Source organism: Sinocyclocheilus anshuiensis, unplaced genomic scaffold, assembly GCF_001515605.1.
Source record: "Sinocyclocheilus anshuiensis isolate Anshui unplaced genomic scaffold, SAMN03320099.WGS_v1.1 scaffold207, whole genome shotgun sequence".
In the NCBI taxonomy this organism is placed as follows: Eukaryota; Metazoa; Chordata; class Actinopteri; order Cypriniformes; family Cyprinidae; genus Sinocyclocheilus; species Sinocyclocheilus anshuiensis.
This window is the reverse complement of record NW_015551045.1, coordinates 4,970,509-4,976,891: the sequence shown is the minus strand read 5'-3', so window position 1 is coordinate 4,976,891 and position 6,383 is coordinate 4,970,509.

The following is a 6,383-nucleotide window of genomic DNA, read 5'->3' as shown; positions in this document are numbered from 1 at the left end:
ACTCTATATATATATATATATATATATATATATATATATATATATAAGATAATTCAATGTAGACATCGTGGACATGAAATTGAGCATTTTTAAACATCCTGTCAGGTCTGTTTGTTAAATTGTAAAATCTTAGGCGAGATTTTAGATAATTTAATAGATAAATTAATCTATTAAGGTAACAGGGTTGACCATTTTAAAGATTACCTTGGCAAGTCTTGTGCTTTAAGTCACGAATTCTCGAAGATGCTTTTTAATATGGACATTTTTCAACTGCAATTTTCGATTATAAGTTTACTCAGAATCATGGTAACATGGCAACATTTCAAGATGTTCTCCTATAGGGGCAAACATAGCCTAAATATATTAAGAAATGTTATTTTGTCCCTAAAAAAAAAGTGATGATTTGAAGAACTTTTGTATTAATGAACAGTGAAAAATATGATGGTAACAGAGTTGATGCATAACACACACAAAAGAGTCTTTTCAATAATGCATTATCAACTTGAATGTGAAATCATACAGTACATTAACATTAGTTAGTGTGGGTATCATAAACTAACAAAAAATATATTATTCTTGGTTAAAATTCCTTTATAAATATACTATTGTTCTTTATTAATTAATGTTACTACCTTTAATTTATACAACTTGAAATGTTAAAAGTGTATTAGTATATACAGTAATTATTATTGGTAACCCTTTATTTTAAAGACCAATTGTCACTATTAACTAGCAATGCATATTGGCTGTTTATTATTACTTATAAAGCACATATTAATGCCTTATTCTGCATGACCATATTTTAGATCCTAGGTTAATCCTACCCCATAACCTTAACAACTACCTTATTAACTATTAATGAGCTGCAAATTAGGAGATTATTGAGACAAACATTGTAATTAATAGTTAGTTAATAGTGAGAATTGGACCTCAAAATAAATTGTCACCTAAAAGTATTGTTCATGATACCTAATACATTAACTAAAGTTAACAAATTGAACCTCATTGTAAAGTGTTACCAAAAAACTCATACTGTAAAATAAGATTGTCATACCACTCACTTCTGAATTAGCCATTTATAGAGTAAAAGCAAAGCCTAATGATAAAACTTGCTCTTCATTACATTGACTTCCAAAGTACTTGAACAGACGTTTTAGCAAGCTTCCACTTACGACAGCTTGCAATTAGTAGTTGCTCCTGATTGCATCAGGTTCTGAACATCTCAAACCTGACACCAGCTAATGATCATCCTAAATAAGGCAGCTATTTAAGAGACAGAAGCTCATGAGTTCATCCTGCCGCGCCGTCAGTCAATCGTTCAATGTTACATGACACCTCTCACTCTCATTAAGTCTGTGTAGGCCACTTCCACCCAGACTTCAGAGGAAATCAAACAGGAACAGAGAAATGAGGGGATCTGATTTATTTATCGAGCATATACTCGACTAGACGAGGTTGGCCCCAACTAACTAATAAGGTGTTTGTTGACTGCTGTTGTTCTCGCTGTTTAATTGCTTACCTTCATTAAACAACAACAAAGAGTTAGCAGGAGAAACATTCACCCCAGATCTCATTTCACACATGTAAAGTTGAATATTAGTCACCGTAGTGCCGATTGAACGTCTACGTAACATCACGCTTATTACTTACCATTAGTTTATTAAGACAGAGAGGAAAGAAAAGTTTCAGATGCATCTGACAGACATATCAGAAAGATTTGTGCACCCCACTGATTGGGTGACAGAATGGCAAACAAAGCAGCTTTTTGTTCCCGTTTGTATCCACAGTAATTACCACCACGGCAACAACCTCGCCTTTCATCTCTTCAGTCACATCACACAGGGAGCTGCAGTCGGAAGCGGCAGACGCCACTGTGCCACATCTGCCGCGTGCCGAATCAGTGCGCTGTCCCGCTGGCAGCACGGAGTGAGAGTGAGAGCGTGCCCAAAACAACAGCACATTGGTCAGGCGTCTAGCTGATAGCAATTCGCTTCAGTCAAAGTTGACTCCATGATTATTTGGACTCAAAATGGGCTTGTGAGAGTCTGTTCAATATGTGGTAGACCTGTTGTCATGTAGGTCAATGGAAATCTGTAAAAAGACCCATATTTTATGTCAAGTTCAGTTCTCGATATCCAGGTGCACAGGGCCATCGTTAACGTTATTAAAACTCCTAAAAAGAAGAAATACTATACTAAAAATAGACACAGTTGTTCTCGTACAGTAAGACTATAGAGCTATAAAAAGAGACATCATAACTCCACACTGTAAAAAAAATTCCGTAAAATTTACGGTAAAAAAAACGGCAGCTGTGGTTACCGGAATTTTGCCGTAAAAAATACGGTAGCAACATTTTACCAATAGAGTTTTTCACCGTATATAGTAGGGGAATTTACCATTAACAATTTAACAGGTTTTTACTGTAGAAATTGTACAGTTTTTTTTACCGTTAAATTCACAGTCATTTTTTACAATGCATAAATGTTTGAGTTTATATTGAGATCTCTGACTTTTCAGACTTTGGTTATAGTTAATAATTATTCGCTTCTCCTAAATTTGAAACCATATTTAATTGGACACAAAATGGGCCTTTGAGAGTCTGTTCGTAGGCCTGCTGTCGTGTCAATAGGTCATGTTTACTTTTTTAAACCTGTGATATCTCAAATGTTTTGTTCAATGGAAATCTGCAGAAAGATATGCAGAAAGAACAAAGAGCCGTCATTAAGCTGATTGAAATTGCTAAAAAATAAGAAATAATATACCAATAATACACAAATGAGACAATTGGTATCATACAGTAAGAATTTAGATCTATAAAAAGAGAAATCGTAATGCCGGTAATTTGTTTTGTATGAATTTAATGAGAAATTTCAGTCTTTGGCCATATAAGGTTGGCTCCATATTTAATTTGACACAAACTGGGCCTGTAAAAGTCTGTTTAATATGTCATATTCCTGCATCATGTAGATCATACTTTTTGCAACCTGTAATATCCGAAGTGTTTTTTTTCCAATGGGAATATGTAGAAAGTAAGGAAGAAATAATATACTAAAAACAGACACAAATGAGACGATTGTTTGCACACAGTAAGAATTTTCGAGCTATGAAAGAGATATCAGCTCTGGGAATTTGTTTCTGGATTGATTAAATGATTGAAACATTTTAAGCTCTCTAATTTTGATTTTGTATCTTGGCCATTCTAAGCACACTATATGAGACATGTTGAGACTCTAGAGACATCTGAGATTACAATCTTTTCTCAGGAGAAAAGTCTGAGATGCATTTAATCTCATTGGTGTCTAGGAGAAACAACTGAGATTTGCATTTTGTTTTTCCTGGTAGGATATTGAACGGGCTGTAGGGAACTGCGTATAATTCTAGTTCCTACTCTACCTCTGCTTTAAAGTTTATTGTACTGCTCCATAAGTAATGTATCAATACGTTTTTAAAATGACAACTTTTAAATATAACATATTGCGTGAGAAACTGCGGGATATAGATCTATAGACCCTTGCTATATAGGCAATTATGTTTTTAATTAGCAGACTAATAAATTACAGTAGTCAGTTCAGCAGACTCACAAATCCAATACTGATGCAGCGCGGATCATAAAATGTTGCGTTTGGAAAATACACTTCCAAAGAAATAAAAGACAAACGAAAGAAACAGAATATAAATAGTCATATAATATTTGACTGCCTATTGGTTAATCAAACATATCTGCAGTTTCATAAATTATCAATACAAAGTACAATAGATTTTAGCCAAGTACTAATTGATATCTACTCTGCAATTTCACCGTTGACAAATACACAACACAATCAAATCTATTGTGGCTATTTTCTTTCATCATATTTACAGTTGGCTCAGGAATGTTCACATAAATGCTGTACATAAACATATTATTTGATTAGATTAAACATGACTGCAACTATAAACACAGATATATGTTCTTTTGTAATAACATTAGCATTTATCCAGCTCCCATGGGAAAAACCAGCAAAATAGACATTTTAAATGAATAAATAAATAAGATAAAAGAGTCTGTTATCCGTGACCATGAGTGTATGAAAAAAAGAGTAAATGTCTCAAATTCGTTTTAGACATTTTTTTATTGTTTCCCTGTTTTCCCACTTTCACTGACTGTAGTGAAATTTATAATGAAGTGAAAAACATTCCAATCATTCTGACATTAATTGAATATTTGTTATTATTATATTGTTAAATAAAACAAAAAAATCAAAATTTTCCAGTGATTGACAAACAGTTTTGGCTGGATCTTTCGAATATGAGTGACGACCAATCTTCCATTTGTATCAAACAGAACTATGCTGCCCTCTTTTGGTCCTAAAGGATCATACCTTTGGGTCAAAAGTCACTTTGCAAGAAAACAAGGTAGTCTGAGCTACTCCAAGCCATTCCAAAAAAAGATGCAGCTTAAAAGTGAACCTATTATGTAGTTTAACAGCAACTGTGAAACGTCACAATACCATCTGCTCTACAAAAGAGCAGAGCGATTCATTCGCAGCATCCAAAGCGTGCGTCCAGACCCCCTAATCTGACAGACCACCACCTCCCAATCGCTTTTGTTTGCATCATTTGCATTCACCACAGACGAAAAGGGCCTCCTGTGTTACAAAACTAATCCTAAATCCTTTGTTGCTAGTGGAGATGATCTTTTGACCTCCGTAATGCAGTGATACTGGAAGTCATCAGCCCTGCGGTCTGGAGCGAGCATCATCCTCACCTGTGTCCAGATGTCCCTAGCAGCTGCTCGGCATTATGGATCTTTCTGATGCCACCAGCAGTGTGCTAGTCACCTAGGAGGGTGGACACCGCGGATGCTCGCTAATCCTGCTCTGTACTTGTTTGCTAGTGATAGCGTTTAGTGAAATCCTAGTGTCTATTGATGAAAGAAAACAAAAGGGGTATTAGCTGGCTATAGATACAAACTGAATTTGTATGCTTCATTTAAATGTCTTGGAGCACAGTGCTTCATGTGAATGATGCCAGAATTTATTATGCAAACATCAATTAAAAATACTATTCATACAAATATTGACTTGAATACACACGCTTTCGATTTTGGTTGCTGCGTGAGTTCAGATTTGATTAATCAGTCTCTTCATATTTTTTCCTCTTATGGAAAGCGATAGATTTTTTTTTTTTTTTCATTGGAGCAAATGTGAATGCCAACACTTATTTTTCCATTCCCAAGAAAAGTAATTTGTCGCAATTTTGTATTATTGTTTATTAAAAAGACAAATAAACATTTTATTTTTATTATTTTAGATCGTAAAAGTTAATTGAAACAGTCAGTGTGGTACAAAGAGGACCTCTTTAGAACCTCGTGACTGTGTTTCAAGGACAAGGTAATTTAATAATGTTTTTAATAATGTCACATTTCATGAAAATGCATGCTTTGTTTAGTTCAAATTGAGTGACCATAAGAAAATGTTGTAGCGCTTTATTTTACAGTTAGTATTGCTCATACTCTGTATTTGTTATAAAAATTTCAATAACTGGAAAATAACTAGGCACTAACCCTGAAACTACCTCTAAACTTAACCCAAACCCATGTAGTTACCTTATATTATAGTACTTTCTTAGTAAGTACACTGTAATTACATGTAATTATACAATAATTACATTGTAACTATATGCAAATTAAAGAACAACAACAACAATAACAATAATAGACCCACTACAAAGTGCCCTTAACTATTATGTACTAACATTTAAATTGATCATGTGATACAAATACCTTATTGTATATATACATTTTTGCATTGTACTTATATTTAAAGAAAGAAAGAAAGATACCAATCTGTACATCTGTAATTTATTTCTGTTGTTACAGTAATGTAAATGTAAATACCATCAAAACTGTCCCTAACCATGCCTATTTATTCCACCGCAATAGCAACAGATGTGTTTTGCAATTCAACATGAATACAATAACAATTTGAGTTGCAAGGGAAGTATTCTAGTACCTTTTGTTTAGTTTTGCTTTGTTTAGTTTAGTTTAGTTTTGTTTTGTTTTGTTTTTGTTTTGTTTTGTTTTGTTTTTTGTTTTGTTTTGTTTTTTGTTAGTTTTGTTGTTTTTGTTGTGTTTTGTAAAGTGGTGTAGCGTTAGAAGTTTGAACAAAATAAACTCATCCCACACATTTGTGCTTCTAGAGGAAAATCCCATAATTGTACACCTGAGCCATATCTAGGGGCCTGAATATCATAGAGGCTGTGATCTTTTGATTTGGGCCAGTAAGCATCAACTTATAGCAACCAGCTAAAATGCCCTACAAAACCAACTAGCTACCCATACATCCCGAGGATCCTTTCAACATGGCATCAACTTTTAGTACCAAAAAAAAAAAAACTACTTC